Source organism: Topomyia yanbarensis, chromosome 2 (genome assembly GCF_030247195.1).
Source record: "Topomyia yanbarensis strain Yona2022 chromosome 2, ASM3024719v1, whole genome shotgun sequence".
NCBI classification, from domain to species: Eukaryota; Metazoa; Arthropoda; class Insecta; order Diptera; family Culicidae; genus Topomyia; species Topomyia yanbarensis.
In genome coordinates this window covers 10724175-10744379 of record NC_080671.1, presented here as the reverse complement: position 1 = coordinate 10744379, position 20205 = coordinate 10724175, and the positions used below count along the sequence as shown (strand labels likewise).

The 20205-nt window shown below is 37.3% G+C and overlaps 1 protein-coding gene across 1 annotated transcript in view; it reads right to left on the bottom strand.

The window, feature by feature from the left end:
• The window catches only part of LOC131678425 (NADPH oxidase 5), a 300998-nt gene that overhangs the window by 270421 nt on the left and 10372 nt on the right, over nt 1-20205 (bottom strand). The window lies entirely within an intron of this gene.

Below are 20205 nucleotides of genomic sequence, written 5' to 3'. Positions count from 1 at the left end.
AAAATGGTTTCAAGAAAACCGAAAAATCTCCTATTTTACTATACGCTCACTTTCCTTCAAATTAATAGGGAGAAACATTTTTTATTTTGTTTTCTGTAGTTCATCGGCAGGCTACACATATTGTGCATTCTCATAAATAATCAAGTCAATTCGTTGATTAGTTTTTGAGTTATCGTGTTCGACAATTTGAAAAACGCTTTTTTGAGAAAAACGTTATCAAAGGGTGACCCACATCAAATTGCACCACGTAAAAAGACGCTGTAGAGATCCTTTGGGTATTTTCTCATGAAAATTGAGTAGAAGTAGTTTAGAGTGTATTGTTTAAATTTCATTTTTATCGCCATCGCTTTTTCGAAAATTATTGCCAATCACGGTGTCTTTTTTTAACAACTTTATGCAAAAAAATTCAGCATCTCTGAAACTTCAGGATATGAAAGAATGGGCTTTTCCCTTTCATTTGAAACCAAAATCAAAATAATCCGTCGGGGGGTCTAGAGCAACTTTTTTTCTTGAAGTTTTTTTTTCGTGAAAACATAGATTTTACAATGGAACTAGTTCATATTTCTGCCCCTAGATGGTGTTTTAGACATTCGAACAACACTAAAAGTGAGAATCTGATAGATTATTTAATTGTCTACAACTTTGTTACCAACTAAAAACCGATTTGAAATTATCCCGAAAAGTAGTTTAATATTTTAACGAATTCTAAGTCTAAGTTAGTTTCACAGAAAACCTAGTGGTTTGTTAATTCACAAGCACTTTTTTTATTTGCCAAATAGTTGTGTTTAGTTCAATAATGAATTCAGCGGAATTTGAGAGCTTGGAAAGTCATCTTTTAGCTGAAAATTATAATTCCCTGATACAGGGCACCATTCATATTTTTGGGATGAGAAGTTTTAGATAAGTGTTGGCCAAACTAGTATGATATTAATATTCTTTTTCATGATGGTAAGTGATTCCTCCCGCAGAAACAGCCTTTTCAATTATGTATGCCATCTTTTTCATTTTTTCGATTGTTCTCAGGGATGACTGATAACTATTCTTACATGAATCTCCTACTCTGTTAGCATCTTCGTATAAAATTGACTTGTCCTGAACTTCAACCTTTATATTTGAACAAACTCAATGAAACTTTTAACGCACCATTGCAATATTTCGCGGATTTCATTGCAACGCTTGGTTCAAAATGCTGATTATCCGTTTTCAAAATTAACTCAATGTGACAAACAGTGAACAAAAAACTTTGAGTTTTTGGATCAAGATAATTTTTTTTTTGGGATATATTCTAGGACTTTTATGTATATAAGGTTATTGTTGGGCTCAAATCATATTTTGTTTTCAAAAGTAATACATATCGCATAATCTAGGATCAATTTAGTAACGATATCTCGCATAATTGATAGGAAATGGCCGTAAAATCCAACTGCCACAATATGGTTTGCGGAGAAAATTTGAATAAATCATTTCACACTAGCCACTAATTTGGACAGTTACTGCTGTGGTTTGCGTTAAACTAGAAACGGTGTGTCCCAACATTTCGTCTTGAACGGAATTATAATAGCTGACTTAAGCGATCATAACCTAAATTATACGATGTATGGTCCTTTCTAAAACACCAGCGTAACAAAACATAAATGTAAGCAAACCCTTGTAAGCAAGCAATACCTTCCGATGAATGGTAGTCCCTTCGAACCTATCGGGAAAGATTACAAACCAAAAGCACAAATAGTTTTCTGACTCTGTCAAACATCCTAATTTTCAGAAGTTCAATTAGAATTGTCAACGTAATGAATCCCGTCTAATATTTTTATGCCACTAAACCCAATTATTTTTTTTTTTGTAGTATAATAAGTGCGAGAAAACATATTTCCAAACCACTAGGCCTCGTGTGAAACTATCTTAGATATAACTTTGTTAAAATCTTAAACAACTTTTCCGGATAATTTCAGATCAATTTTTAGTGGTCAACAAACTTGTAGACAATTAAATTTTCTATACAATGCTCACTTTTAGTGTTGTTTGAATATATAAAGCACCATCTAGGGACAGAAATATGAACTATCTCCAGTAGTAAAACTTATATTGTTACGAAAAAAACTTCAAAAAAAAAGTTGCTCTGGACCCCCCGACGGATTATTTTGATCTTAGTTTCAAATGAAAGGGGAAAGCCCACTCTTTCATATTCCGAAGTTTCAGAGATGCTGAATTTTTTTGTATAAAATTGTTCTAATAAATACACCGTGCCAATAGATTGAAATATGCGTGTGTTGGAGGAAATACGCGCGAGGAATGCATGGCTAATTATAAGTTGATTTAAAACAAAAGAAGTTCAGCGTGGACACCGAGATTGCTGGTGACTATACTAATGGTTCAATACTAACAATTAAACGGATAAAAAAGAAGTCGAGTTTTTTTACCCACTACATCTAGACGCCCGCATCAACCGGCGGGGTGTCGTGACTACGCTTCGGATTGTCGGACATTGAACGGAATCACGTTTGAATGGGAAATTTTTAAATTATTCTTTATGATAATTGTTACGGTTCGGAAAATAACCATTGATGTTTGCATTGGGGTTGATCAGTGCGTTACGTTGAATTCGAAAATTGTTGAATGCTGATAGCTTCTGTCAGGCTGACATGATTGGTTTTTTACCACGTGTTGTATATGTCAAATTTCAAATTAACCACTCGATCAATTCAATAAGGTATTAACCTATGATTTGAAAAGTACGAAATATATCTCTTACTTTCTACACTGACACGTTTTCCTCATCATATTCGTTACCAGCGCTAAAAGGTGTTAAAACATTGTAGGTTGCAGTATACATTTAACAAGCTACACCTATTATATAAAAGCAGATTTTCGTCGCACGTAATTTACTTTCAATTGTAGTTTCGGGAGATTTTAACATAGACATTTCAAAGCAGAAAAATATGAAATGATAAGTGCACTATCTTTGATCCTGCTCAAGCGATACAGGTATTGAGCTCTTGTTTGCCAAAAACGCCAATGAGAAAGCCAAAGACATATTTTAATGTCATAGACCAATGCTTTAATTGATTCAGTAGTTTCATTTTTAATCTGCAATATTAAATACATGGTAAAATAATTGCCGGTTGACGACCTATACCTACACTAATCATGTCAGAATCGCATTCAGATGAGCCTGAACACAGAGGACAGATGTCAGCAGTATTCATCAATGTCTGAATCCAGCGCATCAACACCAATGGTTCTCTTCCGAAGCACCATAATTATCAGAGAATTATTTGAAAATTTCCCATTCAAACGTCAGATGTCGTTAGATTTGCATCATTTGCAACCCGAAGAGTAATCGCGACACTCCGGTTATGTCATAGACATTACCAACCCATCTTTTAATATGTCGAAATAACATTTTATAAAATAGAGAAAACATGAGCTCTTGATTAGAAATATCGAATTAAAACTAGAATCGTTAATAAAGTACACAATTGCAATGTATCTGTTTACGATACAGATGGTCATGGCACTTTTTTGGTCAACATCCGGACATATCGAAAATAATCAACATGATAAATAATATTTCTTTACGATCTTTGAGAAAATATTTCAATTAAAGTCTTATTTGCAGAAATCGCCAACCGGATGATCATGTCTCAATATACTTGCAACCATACCCGCATCGGACAGAGGCCTCGTTGCAAGCCATTAAAAATAATCAACAATGAACCGCAGCTCCAGTCAAAACACATAAAATCGAAAACAAACCGGCCCTATTGGAACGAAAGCCAAAACAAACTTAATGAAACTTAACAGCTTCATTTTTCTGCCCGGGACAAAAAAAAGAGAACCCAATCTGATCAAGGCTAAAACACTTATCATGTCGAAAGTAATAATTGCTTCCAATTTGTGCAATCATTTACCCGGTTTAGCACACAGAGTATGAGAAACAATAAAAATTGCCGATAAATTCCAGCGTTCCGTTCCGGCAGATGTCGTTGGCTGGTTCGCTTGGTCCTGTTTTATTCGCGCCCCCTTTTGGAGCATGTTCCGATACCGAAAACCGTGGAAAAAGATTAAACAAACTTTTCAAAAATAAAATAGTAGACTTTCAACACTTTGACTTCGGTGAGCGCCACCGCAGTCAGAAAAAAAAGTACATGGGCACGCATGAGCAGCAGTGTCATTACATACTGATATGACTAAAAAACGAAAAGAATTAAAAGAAATCCAAGCTTTGCAGTATTTTTTCGCAGCTTGACAAATTGAAGACAATAATATTTTATCGATTTTGGTCCGCAGATTTCCACTTCTTGTCAGTGGTGACCTTTTTTTATCGGATGCCATGCGCTCCCATTGCAGCATGGTAAGAGGTTGATAGTTGTGTATCTTAATGGGAAATAATTACATATATGCTCTGAGTGTTCAGAATTATGTTTTTGTACACATTTCAACATGATCGAAACTCAGTGATAAGGTTTCGACTCAAATGACATATGCCACGATTTTTAACGAATTTGCAAATCTCACTTAAATACATATGAGTACCCAATCAAAATGCCACCACAATGCTCCTATCATGATTGCGCCGACGACGTCAACAAAAGGCCACACCACCCTTAATTGGTATGTTTTGTCCCTCGAAAGTGTCGCAACCGCAGAAGCAGCAGCAGCAAACCGATGATATGGCAAGTGTTTTCATCTTTTCCAAACCCTTTTTCGGACCACAAAACATGGACAAGTGCCGCTGTACTTTTGCACCTCCTTCCTGATGTGCACCGAGCAAATCCCATTTTTGGAATAAGGGCTCCTCTGTCGTATCATTTTCGCCTCATCGCTCAATATGTTACTGTCAATGCCCGGGTACTGGCTGATGGCAGACAGGACGACAAAATAAGGAAAGAAATCAAAATGAAATAACACGTTGCTTGTGCGATTTACAGGCCACTGTCATCGTCGTCGTCGGGTGATTGCGCCGGGACCTGTGCGCTTTGTCAGGCTTATCGATTGAACGCAGCGCAACGCGAGTCAACCGACCGACGGCTTTAGTTCGGTACAAAGCGCAGAGTTCAAAAGAGTCTCGCGGACTCGTGTAATAAATCGCACACGATCGCGGACGGGCACCGCATATGTACAGAAGACGACCGACCGATGCACACGGCTCACAGATAGCCCGCGACAGTGACCAATGGTCAAAAATAAGAAAAAGCTGCATGATGCCGCTTTGAAAGGTAACTCTCCCGGGGAGCTTTGTGGCAGGTTGCACACTTTCTTTTTGCTTGAATTTCGGATTTGCAAGTATGTATAGAAGAGTGGGATGAGATTTAGACAATAACAGAGTTTGTATGAAATTATGTGGATTTAAAGTATGTGAAATGACTAATCAACAGATACGATATCTTCAATGTTTAACTGGCACATACAAATACTTTTGTGCTGGATAATTGTGCATTTAGGAATAATATCTTTGCATGAACATCATTATCATTTTATTCGGTTTAAAATGGTATCAGGTTACGAGGCAGGGTCATGAAACAAAGTTGCGTTGATGGTTTCAAGGAAAAATAAAAGGGTAATTTTAAAGAAATGCATTAATTTTTTTTATTTAATCAGTTCTCTTATTTGATAGTCACGTTTATGTTAGCTTGATGCAGCTAATTTCTTTGAATTTCTTAAAACTTATAAATCACAATTTTGAAATCATTTTTCATACCAGATCTAGGAGGAAAAACCTGTTTTAATCCACCTAGCGGTGCAATTGTGCTTTTCTCATTTCTCTAAACTAAGGCACGGAGGCTGTTTATGTTCAACATAATTGTGGAAATGTCCATTACATTCTTAGTACACTTTGCACTTATACACAATGGCTTGCCAGCCACGAACTCGTCGACGGTGAAACACTTGAAACAAAATAATATCATACTTCATTAGCCTAATCAGCATTAGATCAATGTTATCTGCTTGCTAACTCATTTTGTCATGCGGGGGTGGGTGTGTGAAGAGGGCGAAAGTGAACGAACGACTCCCCAGCTTAAATTGGTATGCTTTGTGATATAGTGGTGGTTCAAAGATGATGGGGTTGAAAGGGAGGGGTATGAGGGCTGGATGGGGTGGTGGTCTGAGGGGTGATTTAAGGAGATTTTAAGTGAAAAGGAGTGAACAGTAGAGGGGGGGGGGGTGTAACTGCTCTCCGTAAACCATCAACTACGCCCCTGTTAAAATCCAGAAACCTTATGCGAATCAACAAAAAAATTTGGCCCTCCGGGATTAGGTTGACGTTTTTCAGAGTGATTGCATAACCTTTCTATATGAGAAAGGTAAAAATCTTAAAATTAGGTATATTTCAAAATATAAGAGGGATTCCCCTCTTATATATCGAAATATATTGTGGTAGAATATGCCACGCTCTTGTTAGTACTGATTCGGTTTCGCATACGTCGTGCCGTGCCCCAAAGAGTGCTCATCGATGTTTCTTTCGTTAGTCCGTCAACGAACCGGCGCCAGTAACTCCGTGTCTTGGCTTTCATCAAACTCTTCATTCGCGTTTCTAACGTTGCGTATTGTCGATAACTAGCGGGTAACTCGTCGTTCCGGAAGATCATGCACGAGGCGGTCTTCTCCGCGTATACGTCTGAACACTCTTTGTCCAACATCGGGTTGGGAGATTGTCCGCTAGAGTTCGCGTCTAGAGTACGCGTTTAGTCGGTGGTCTTTAACCGTTAGCAACAGTAGTAACGATTGGTAGATGGTCGCTGCCGTGGGGATTGGGGAAAACATTCCAAATGCAATCTACCCACAACGATGTCGAGACAAGTCTAAGTCTAATATTGAAATTGTCCACAGCTCGAGGAGTGAGGTAGATCGATTCACTAGTTTACAAATTTTGGGTTAATTGCATGAAGTTAAGAAAAAAGGTGTTTTCTAAGTCAATTTTAGGCCGCTGAGCACGAAAATCATATTCATTTTCTTTTTTAAAGAACCGTTTTTGTGATTTTTTAAAAAAGGTGTTTTTGAGCACTTTTTGCAGTTTCTGGTCAATATGTCAGGAAAAAATCTTCCGATTACCACAAACGACTCACCATTCGAAAGGTATTGATGTGCCTATTCCTAAAATGTATAACATGCTAGGATAAAATATCAATAATTTAGGGTTAAGAGCAACCGTCAAAAAAGTAGTGTTTTGTAAAATTACTAATTTTTAGTTGATTTTTCATAAAAAAATGAATAAGCGAAAAAAATCTTTTAAAATCTTATGTGACAGGCAAACTTCTCACGTGAATTTTAAGCCAAAGATCGCGAAAATCCGACAAAAACTGGTGATGTTATTAGGCACCGAGTGAAAATTGCTCTATTTTTCACATATCTCTTTTGGTCTTAAATAAGATTAGACTAGTTTACAAGAAAAATGAAGTTACGAGAAAAAGTGCTTTCTAGATTAATTTTGGGTCGCTGAATACGAAAATGATACTCTATTTCTCTTTCAAAGAAGTTCGAGTTTAAAAAAAAATTTCTTTTGCTTCGCTTTTTTGTTTTTGCTCTATTTTTTATTACAGAAAAATAATTTTTCATATTTTCAGAATCTAATGTGACAGATTTTAACAATTTTAAGGTAATCGCGATAAGCTAAGAAGAAAGATGTTTCCTCAGTTAATTTTGGATCGCTGAATACGAAAACCAAGTCCATTTTTTTTTTTCAAAGAAGCATTTTCAAGATTTCTTTGAAAAAGTTGTTTTTGGGCACTATTTTTGTTATTTGTCAATATCTTGTTCAAATAGGATCCGATCGAAACAGTTCGAAAGGTATTGATATGCCCTTTCCGAACATGTATAATATGCGTAGATCAAATCTCGACAAACATATGATTACGGCTTAAAAGCCAACTGTCAAAATTCTCTTTATAGTAAACAAAAGAAAAACGTTTTCTCTTGCATTAACTGCAATGAACTGCGTTTAGCGAGTAACGGTTTGTCCGGAATTTCCTTTCAAAGAGAATTTTGACAGTTGGCTTTTAAACCGTAATCGTATGTTTGTCGAGAAATGTACATTTATTATGATTACAATCGACCAAAGTAAAAAAGTCTAATATTCGACCTTTTTTAAAAAAATTTCTAGTAAATTTTTAATAATAAATTAGGGACAGAAGAAAATTCTTTTAGAATCTAATGAGATAAATAATCTTTTTGCATAAATTTTAATCCAATGGTCACAAAAGTCGGATGAAAAATGTAGATATGAAGGTATGTAGGTATGAAGCACTGAGTGAAAATTGTAACTTTTTATTTTTCGCACAATCATACTTTCAGCTGAAATAATCTTCTATACTTGATAGTTATTGTTTGAGTTTGGTACTGTCTTCTCAAGCTTGCATCCATCCATCCTGCGGCATTTGAATGGTTTTGGATATTTCATTGTACAACTAAGTGCTCTTTTTCAAATGTGGAAATATCGTTGGAAAAGTTTTGTTTTGTCTGTGGTGAGTACATATTTTACGAATTAAAGGATTTTTAGCCTTCTGCTTCAACAGACTTCACAGCAGATTCTCGGTTCACAGAAAATTACGTGGCTAGTGCTACGATCCTACTGAGACTCCTTCCCGATAGGGACTCGAATATTTGACGACTGGCTTATGAGACCAGTGCTACACCCTATTTCGCTCAATGTGCCATAGCATCAACATTTTCCATCCGATGTTAGTGATATTAGGCTTAAAATTAACGTAATCATATTATTTGTTATCTTAGATTCTAAAAGGTCCGAGAAAAAATTTGTTTTTCGGTAAAAAAATCATTTAAAAATGAGTAACATTTAAAAATGGTCAAAAATGCACTTTTGTTAAACTTTGGTCGCTTGCAGCACTAAAAAATTTACATATGATCGACACATATTATATGTTTTTGGAAAGGGCATCTCGGCACCTTTCAACCTGCATATTAACTAAATTAATTGAATGATTTTGACACGAAATATTGACTAAAAACTACAAAAAGTGCTCAAAAACGAGTTTTTTGAGAAAATCACAAAATCGCTTCTTTGAACAAAAAAATAAATATTGTTTTCGTGTTCAGCGACCCAAAATTAGTCTAAAAATACTTTTTCTTGAAACTTCATTTTTCTTGTAAACTAGTGTTATCGTCATGAAGGCAACCTTATGCTGTACCATGGGAGTTTGAAATCACCTAAAACTAGCCTTGAAGCGGGGAGAAGTTCCGCAATATCGCAAAGCCGTCGATGGGTAACTGAGGATCTACGGGGATGTAGGTAAAAGGAATACAAACATCTTTTCCTTTAATATCTGGTGTTAAGGGGAGATCGATTCTATTGACAGAAAGAATAGCAATTTTTGATCCGCAAAAGTATTCCTCCGTAAGAGTCCTCTCGATCCAAGTGAATGACATTATAATCGTGGCAGTTGGTATTTCTGAAATAAACCATGTTTTGCATTATGTAAATGCATCGCATTTGAAATTATTTATTGAAATTTTAAAGGAACCGATTTTCGAGATGTTTCTGCAATTTCACTGTTAAATAGAGAAAAAATCCGTGACATGGTTCGATTAATTAACCATCGAAGGATACGATCTCTGAAAGGAGGGGTAATCTTGCAATCAACTGCATCAAGAATGTTTTTACTGCGGGGAGAAAGCCTATTAGGATGCTTTTAAGAGGGTCAGAAATATTTAAAACTGCAAAAATACGGTACACAATATCAGAGAATTTTTTAAAGCCAGCGCTGGTTTCTTTCTCTAGCTGAGATGTGTGAACACTTGGGGTTTTTGATGTCCCTGGAAGTGCTTGGAACTCGATTTCTGAGCTCAGGAACAAGAGCTGCTTGCTGCACCAGTACTTCCTCGAGCTATTATTTTTGGGGTACCTTGAAGAGACACCTTCTTGCTTTTACTACGAAGCTCAAAGTCGCGTTTGTCGGTAGACAAGTTAGTATAGATATTTATAGAGGCCGGTGGCGTAGCTATCTCTAGCATTTCTACAAGAGATCGTTTGAAGCAGCCCTGAAGCGTTCCAAGTTTCTCCTCGCTCTGATTGTACGCGGAATATGTTGGAAGATCATGTAGGTTTCCTCCACAGTAGAGACACTTTTCGACATCCTTTCCGCAGCAATCATCCACATGGTTTCCCCGCATTTCCGACCAGGAACCTTATTGCTACAATTGGGGGCCGTTTGTCACGGTTGTTTGCAATCAGTGCAGTTCATAACCCGCGGCACGAAAAGGCGAACAGGTAGGCGAATCTTGTCAAAGAGGAGGTTGTTGGGTAGAGCAGAATCGACGAAAGTCATTCGATAAGAGTCTGAGTTGACGTATGCCCTCTTTCTGTTGGCTGCGACTGGTGCTGAATGCATACGTTTGCAGTCCAGTATCTTCACTGGCTGAAGCATGGGGTTTTTAAAACGGCTAACCCCTTGTATCAGCAGATTCACGCAATTCAAACTCGAGTTGAAGGCGAACCCGTCACATTAACCGTAAATGCGTAAAACACAAAAGAATGGAAAAAATCTGTAATCTTGATGAGGCGGAGAATGCGCAAGACAACCTTGACAGCGGATTTACATTATTCTTCATAACGTTACACTGCACTGCACTGACTGCAAAGATCGACCTATCGGTCCGAGAGTCACCGAACGAATGACCAATCAGCTTTGATAGGGGATTTATCTCTCTTCTATTTTGCCTGTCGATAGGACCGGTCACACATATCGCATTGTGGAATGAAGATTTTTTTCTATAAGTGATCGCACTTTACCAAAGTAAGATACATAGGGTGGATGTACCAATAATCGCATACTTTAGGAAAACTTTCGATAAAAAATCGATGAATAGACCAATGGGCAATGTTAATACATGAAACGAAAGATTTCAATCCTACTTCATAGGAAAAATATAAAGATGGTTTAATAACCAATTTATTTATTCAAAACGGCTTGTACCACTATAGGAACACATGTACCAATAGTGGTGCAGTCGCTAATTTCGGTTCCTATTTTTGCAAATCCCATTGTTTTCTTAGGTACACTAGATCAACTATAGGTGCAAGGGAGCTCAAAATTCAAAGAAAATCATCTTTTTCAATAGTTATTTGAGAAAATTTCAAGGATAACAGTTTTATTGTCGCATAATTTTAGTGCGATGAATCGATAAGAAAAATATTTGTTGATGGTTGGTACCTTAGTTAGGCATATAGCATACTACTGTAACTATTGGTACACCTCAACTATAGAAGCACCCATCCTATTTATCTAAACTTTCGTAAATACACCGTCCCAACTCAATTTACATCCGTGATCATTCCCTGACGATTCATATTGTATTTAGCCTCTATTTTGCTACCATAATATGTTCATGTGGTTTAGCTGCCGTCAATGATGGGAATCTTTACATAGAAAGGCGTACGAGCCAGGGTTACCATATGCAAAAGATTTTTCTGTAAAGTCACAGTTTTTTTTTCACAATTTTAGTTCACAGATTCTTTTTTACAGATGACAGATTTTTGGTATTCTGATTATGATTTCGTAGATTTCCATAGATTTTTATAAATATTGTGATTTTTACAGATTTTTTGGAAATTTTAACACGGATTTTTTCGGTTTTAGTTATCATAGATGGTAAAAAAACCTTTTTTGACCGAAACACATGTTTCATTGTGGCATCCCTAGTATCAGCGTGAGTTCCAATGCTACAGCTAACCAGAAATAAGAAGCAAGGGGTCTTGAAACTACATCTTCTTGTACTACAGATCGTTCAATCTGCGAAACGCATAATATCAGGTCGTTATTCCTGCTGACCCATCGAGTCTGAGTTATATAATCCTTAAATATGTAAGTCTCACTCCACAGTTACAACATTGTCCAGAAGTGAGCCTCAAGTGTCAGTTCTTTGTTGATCAGATAGAACTTCCAAAAGTAGAATGAAAATATCCAGAGAAGAACTGGAGACGAACATGGCAGAACATCTCATTGACCTCGGATCAGCGATGTGAAATGTACATGCCCATAAACGAAAAAACCGAACATAGGACATTGATGCATGAAATTCAACGTGCGGATGGAGAAGACTGTGTTCATTGCAGCGCAGGACTCTTGAAACGATGAAACACAATTCTTCGAATGCCCTCGAGTAACAGCAGCATGACAGCTTGTGCAGAACTAGATTGCGATTATTGAAGGAGTTACTCCAACTTTAGCAAGCGTAGGGTCATAGCGAAAAGTTTTAATACTGAAAACTTTCATTTGCTACATATCATTCATTAAAAATGCGAAGGAATGGTGAATGGAACTTCAGCTGCACTTGGAAATAGAATGCAATTAATTCTAATGAAACGTAAATAGATTTCAAGCACAACAATGACAAAAAACAGTTGTGAATAGACCAGTTACACAGCAAAGATCGGCGAGCGAGCTAGAAAAAGCAGCTAGGGAGAAAAAATACCAACGTCGTAGAAAATCGAGATATCGTTGCCGGAAAAAAATGTTATCGCCACCAATTTCTCCGTCGGAGTGGCTGAGAGCTAAACGATTCACGACAACGGGCTCCGGTATTGGGAGATATTACGCTGCCACGAAACTCTCAGTACGAGCTAGCAGATAGATAGGAACGACTGGCACTAATAAGGACGAGAAACCCTGTGAAGGTAAAGAGATGTAAGTCATTAGGATCGCAAGCTCCGGATCGGTTTGCGTCTCGACAGGTGATGACATTTGTAGCAGATGCGAGCAGGTCAGATATATGCAGTAGGATTCCGTTTTTGGCAACAACTTTATTTTTTTCAGTTGCCAAAACCTGCCGTTACCCTATAAAAGAGAGCCACTCGCGAAAACATGTTTAATATTACATTTTATCTATTTTATTCGTTTCGTTCTTTGGATTCACTCTGATCAGTTTATTTTTCCGCGCATTTTATTCATATCATTCATTTAACTAATTTTATTCATTGTTTCCATTCTATGCATTCTCTTCGTTTTATCTAGCTCATGCATGTTATTCAGTTTCTTCATTTTAATCTGGCTATTTTTTCAGTTTTATTAATTTCATCCTAATGATTTATTTGACAAAATTTATTTTTTTCTATTAATTTATAAGTTTTTACCATCGCTAAACTAACTATTAAATGATCCAACAGTGATATGTGTAAGAAATGTTTCATCTCAACGCTAGGTGGATTAAGTTGGTTTTTATCCAATTCAAATGGAAGTGTTTATTTCACTCCTGGGGCTGTTATCTCTTCTTTCTGAAATTTAATGAACAATTTTGTTTAAAAAACACAGCTCTTTTAAAAAATAAATAAATTTATTGATTCGCCATAACTAACCAATCGTTGATCTTTCAAACGGAATTGATGGATTGGAAAGCGAATTGTAATGCTTGGAGATATTTAAGTTTGAACAAAATCATTTTTGTTGTAAAAATCACTTGCAAATGTCCAAACAAAAGGGACTGAAACAGCAGAGCTACGGAAAAAATGTGCTCCAATGAAAGTTTCAAAAATCACTAGAACAATGCAAATTAACACATAAAAAGATAATATAAGCAACCTGATTTTTCAAGAGCCACCCTACCTCACATCTTCAAAAAAAATCATAACAAATTAACCATTATAGATAGCTTTTTTATAATTCGTTTATTTGACACGGCTCATAGCGGTAGCTTAACGGAGCCGTGGATCTTTTATATGTTTACAAATGTAAAAATAAAAATATAAACAAATATTATTATAATACTGGATCTCGAGCGCGCAACTTTTTATTGCGAGCGGAGACCTTCTTTCGCGGGGTTTGCTGGCAATCTGCATCTGGGGGGTCATTTAATTCTTTTTTGTTTTTCACGTCCAGGTCGAAGCCGGCTTGGTGTCCGTGATCAGATGTTTTTCCTTGTTTCTTGCACTTATTGCTGACCAGCTTGAATCCGTCACGTTTATTGTTATCCTTGCTAATGTTGCTTACAGTTGATTTTGCGGTACTGGATGCTTCTTTTGTGGTTGTCATTATGGTCTGTGCAACTGCTGCCACAAATTTGGCCACCGTTTGTGGTTCAGGCATTGGTATTGAAAACTCTGTTTTGGGTTGGTTTGCCGTAGATGAGTTGGCAATCGGCTGAGATGCGTCTTCCTCTGCATCTTCCGCGCAAGGTTGTCCATGATGAACTGTCTGATTACAACACTTGCATAGCGTAGTTTGCATAATTATAGTTCCGTGAGTTTTGAGTTTTATTGTCAAGTAGGAGGGTATAGGCCTTTCAACTCGCATCCTTACTACAAAAACGCCGTTAGGAGTACTCGGGAAGAAGTTTCTCCAAGTATCAGGTGTAACGGATTCTACTTCTCCGTATTGCGACATGCATTTTGCAATTGGCTCAGGAGGGGTACGAGGCGATAGGTCATATAACCTTACATCTATATAATCATTCTCAATATATACGGGAATCTTAATTCCAACGTTGTCACTTTCAACCACGTGTTTTAAGTTGTTCTTCAAAACGATACGCTCGGCTTGTGCTAACGTGTTGACTGATATTAACACTACACTGCGAAGATGATGATACTGAAGGTACAACACTTCCGTAAGTCTAAGTTGCATTTTTATCTTCAGAAGGTATTCCACTTCACTAAAACTCGGTCGTTTTAAACAAAATTTAAAGTCAACGACCGCAGCGTTGGGTCGGAGTAGAGCTTTTTCGTGAACTTTACTCATGATGACAAGAATACCCGAATATTTGGTGACCATTCCTGTAAGATAACCGCAATGGTATTTGGACCTTAAAAAACCATTCCCTGAAGTTTTCTCTTATCATTAGCGAAACGATAAACCAACGCTACCGGCAATCATATTGACTATTCCACTTATGGTCAGCGCCACTTGTACCATTTGCCGAATAGGTCGTTAAGTAACGTTACCATTCAAAAATGCCAATTTCCTCAAACAAATTTTAGGGTATATTATAAGGGGAATGGTGATCTTATAATCCATTTTTGCGGTACTACATTGTTATTGGATATAACAAGGTACATTAAACATTCTACCATAAACATTTCTTCGCCATGCTGTGCGATTAATATAATCTTACACTACACACAATTGATTTAATGTTTTTTTTACAATATGACAAATCGTGACCCAAAACAAACATGGTACCATACCACAAATCGTTTCGATCATTTGGTGTATTTTAACCACAGATAACCATTTCTCGAATAGTACAGTTACAGTTTTCGAGTGACACTATGCGATGGGCAAAATGTGATGAGTGTGCATAATAAACTACTTTATCGACACTATCAAATGCGGCTGGATGTAAAAAGAACTTTATAAATGTTTTTTTTTCTGATTTGCCCAAGAGCCTCTCCCCCCCCCCCCCTTATCAGTTCGAATAACTTTTTTTATTCTATCGATTTATGGTAATCTGTGATTTGATTGCATGCCGTCCTCCATGTTCGGTTGTTGACATATTATGGTGGTGGTACTGCCACTTTTACCAATTGAGCTATTTCTGTAATCTTGTGGAACGTATTTTGGTCTTCATAATAATCTAGCCACAATCGACTTTAGGAAGAGGGTTAATCGACATGTCATATACTAATAAACTGTTGATGATTACGAATGACCATGATTGTAAGAGCTGAATAATTACGGAGCATATCGTATACGGTTGGAACTTCAATTCAAATTTTCCCTTAATTTTCCTTGAATTGGTTTAAGAGGAGGTTTGCGAGGCTTTCGGTGATGGTGAGCCGTGTGTGCACAGTATATATTGAAACTATGCGACAATTTTCACAAAATTAAAAAAAAATGATTTGCGCCTTTGAGAGTTAATATGACTCCCATATTTGGAAATAAAGTCAAATGTGATATCAACTGATACAAAAAATATCTATTACACATTTTTAAAGCACTTAGAATGTACAACAAAAATGTTACCAAAAACGGGACTTTTTTGTTGCCAAAATCGGAGTGTGCCAAAAAGGGAGCATGTCAAAATCGGAATCTTACTGTATATATTCGTCGAGCTAGTTTTTTTGTAAACACAAATAGTTTCATGAATTCGAGGTTTGTTATTCATAATTCCAGGAACTTGGTCAAGGTTTTTATAAATCGTGTATAAATTTTCATAAATTTGTGAACGGATTTTTTCCTTGATCATCTTAGTATTCCAGCCAGTATTCATAAACGTAAATAACTTTTGTTTACACCATTTTAAAAGCCAACCAGTCTCACGAGTGAAAACATTTTTCATAACTTTACTACCTGATCTGCAATGCTGAAAAATGTATTCCATTAGTTGACTGGTGAGGGAAACCCACTAAAATATTCAGATTACGCAGCAGTTCGCTTTGCCAACCTGTGGACTCTGAAAACAAGGCAAATATTGATCTGCGTACAGTACATTCACGGCAAGTAAACTGCGTTTTATGGAAAGGAGCTTTTAATCAGCCGCAGAGGAATGATTTATTGATTTAGGTGCCCAACTGAGTGCGTATCCATTACAGCTCAAAAGCTGTTGTTTCAAATAAAGTCAACATGAAACGAGCATGCCCCTATGCATTGCTAAAAAAGGGCAAACCGGATCATTTGCTATGGAAACTTTGACGGTTTTTGTTAATAGCTGAATGTGAAGCTGATTCATATCTTGCCATGGCAATGTACACTTTCCGCTCGATCCAATCTAATTTAGTTGGTTTGAAACAGGCGGTTCCGTAGCTCCGTCTAGCTAAATGAGCCAAACCGAGCAATTTGGTGCCAACAATAACAATCAATCTAACTTAATACCTATTTGCTCACAACTTAGTTAAACACTCGGAAGCTCAATGGATTCCATTGAGGACACTTTTTCGATCCCTTACCGCTGGTACAAAGCTGTTGATCTGCCGCATAGGCTAACATCGAAGAGCTAAACTGGTTCAAGTGTCCGATCCGTGCGGATGACCTCGCGTTTGTTTGAAACATCCCGCCAGGTACGACCGGTTTCGGTGCTATGGACGTCCACTCATAAATCTGTCCGCTGTTTGCGATTGAGCACGTTCGACAATCAAATTTTCTCTATTCGAGGACAACAAGTGATTCATTTTGAGCTCTCATCAAATCATTTTAATTTTTTTTTTTATCACTGTTAATCATTTAACACGCTCAATGTATTTAAGCCTTTGATTTGTTTAATTACTTTATTAGATATATTGCCTTTCTAGTTTTAGCGTAATTTTACAAAGACTGTAGACTCTGTAACTAATGGTTTTCCGTGCATACAAAGTGTTTTTACAAACAGATTTTCCACCGCCATATTCACTGATATCATTTTTTCAGAAAATGTTGACTTTCCACGAGGCAAGGATACACGCTTGAAAGACGTTTTGAAATATTACGAAGTTAGTAACAACACCAGCCTAACGAAAAAAAAAATATGCCCAATAATGCATTCATACGATTTTTTTTTAATTTTTAGTTTTCTGGTATTTGAAAACACTTTGCAGTTCTTGAACAACTTAAGTATAACCTATTTTTACCATTTTTTTGTTAACCATTTTTGTTAACGACCTATTGAGTCAATTTGTCAACAGTTTTTTCGGCATTTAATTAGCAAGGGACTGGAAGGTGAAGTATATTTTTCAATATTTAGAGCCATAGTACTCAGGGAGAGCAAGGTGTTGAAAGGAGAAAGTTTAGAAAAGCGTGGAAGGATCATATATGCAAGCTTAGAGCTCACCGGCGACTTAACCTTTTGTCTAATGCCAAAAGACCCTAACCCCTACGGTAGCAGACAAAAGGTTAAGTCGCCGGTGAGCTCTAAGCTTGCATATATGATCCTTCCACGCTTTTCTAAACTTTCTCCTTTCAACACCTTGCTCTCCCTTGAGTACTATGGCTCTAAATATTGAAAAATATACTTCACCTTCCAGTCCCTTGCTAATTAAATGCCGAAAAAACTGTTGTTAAGTATAACCTATTAAATATTATACCCAATTCCAATTCGGACAATCAAGTAACTACCATCGTAAACTTTATCGTTCCCGCAGCGCAGTACAAAACAGAAAAGCAAACAATTTTTGTTGCGAATCAACAAAGTTCAAAGATCAGTCTTTTGCTGATTTCGCCCCCACTGCATCCGCGCAACCCTCCGGGGAGTTACAGTTTTCGAATCCAATCAGATGTTCCATACGGTCCCAGCAGCAGCGAGGACCGCAAATTGGCAGATCCAATAAATTGCTCAACTTTATCTTGCCGGGTGCACACTGTCTCTGTACCTTGCCGGACCAAAGGCAGGCCTGATCCTGGTCCGTACCGAATCGAGCAGAGGAAACCGTCGATTGGCGATATTTTTATCGATTATTAGTCGCAGCTTATTAAGTCACGAATAAATTACACCTCGGAACGAGCCACAGCAGCAGCAGCAGCAGCGGACTCTTTTCCCCACGAGCAGATACAAACATTCGACATGAACGGTGCCAGATTGAAGGTGGCATACACAATATGTATTTGCAAACATCGGCATCGAATGCGTCACCTTCAGACGACCTTCCGTGGGCCCTGCTCTGGTTGGTTCGGATAACACAACACTGCATCAACTGCATTCGGCGGATAGGAAGGTAGGTAGGTACCCAATATACCACCGACGAGAAGTGTGCACTGCTTAATCAGTAACGGTGGAAGTGGAAGCTCGAATGCAACATTTGCAGCCATTACGACCAACGAGTTCCAATTTGCATACGCGGCTCGTAAATTTCGAGAGCAAATGTTCGAAAGTGTGGCGGACGACTTGCACGAAAACGGTGCTTCGGTATCCTTTCAGTGTAGGAGCAATCCGTAACCTTCGCGGCGTTCTTTTGAAGCGCCATAAGTGGGTCTGCGGTAATTTTAGATCGAAATTACTTTTGCACGCGGTGGAACGTTAATCGATTTTCAGGGAAATTAGTCGGAGGAAATTTATTTACAGGGATTTTTGAGATAGCCATACTATCTATATAAGCTATACTATATAAGCGCGAATTGATCTGAACAGAGATTGATTGCTGGCTCATTGTACTGAAATTGAATTTTGATGGTTAGAGGATGATAAAACTAACCCAGAACTGATACATTGGTGTCGTAAGAAACGACTGAAAATAGAAATCCCTAAGTCAAGATGTAGCTCTGTTTCGTGGTTTGTATGACTCAAAAAAGCCAGTCGTTACCTTGGTCTAGTTGTGTGAGCGAATTTCTGATGTAGCGAGTGATTTCTTTGTAAATTGTGGGATTCAAATGATGGTCAATAGTACTATTACCGCATCTCTGATATCCGAAAACACAACTATGTGCTGTCGCAATGACATAAACAGAAAAAGGGTTGTTCATTTGATTTCAAAAGGACTGTCTCGTACTGTGGCAGAAATTGGGATCGAATAATAAACGGAAATGATGTAAATTGGTCAGCTTAGTGAGAATTATCACCAAGATTACCAGCATATCGGATGAAAGAGATGTTAGATTTAACTTTCTGCTCCGACATTTTTACATATTGGTTGGTTAATTAGATTGGTTATCTAATCAAAAATATATGTATGTGCACCATAAGCTTTCATCAGGTGACGTAGCATTTTAAATATACAAACTGGGAATTCTGAGAAGAAGTCTTGGTGATTAAGATCTATGGGTATTTTCCGACAATAGGAATCGTTAGTTGGACAAAATCAGGTGGATTAATCACAATTCAATATACATCAAAAGAATAGGGCTTACATTCCAAAAAAGTATTCCTAACACACCAAATCACTAAAATCAACTCCTAGAGCACAATTAATTAAACGCACGTTTTGGTACCATTGCGACCACTGTGCAGTGCGAAAAAAAAGAACAAAGGTGCTCCTGTACAAACGACACCACCGCAACACTTGAAATTACGTCGGTACATTAGTGATTTAATACACCACCAAAATCACTATAGATGTAGCTACTGCGTATAATAGCCTTTTCATAAAAGGCACTCGCCCAACCAGCCCCGGTCACCCCTACGATTAAATTAATGCTGCATCTGAAGAGCTGTAAAATCTACACTGCGAGGTACGCTACACTATTTTTTTTTACCCATAGCTTTTGATCAAATCATCCAGATTTGTTTTTTTATGATTTTTCAAAAGAATCTTTGAGGGAGTTTTTGAAAAAATCATTTTTCATGCATTTTTGAGGATATGGAGAGTGTTTGTGTAAACACTCAATTTTCATATAATAATACAACATTAAAACAGAG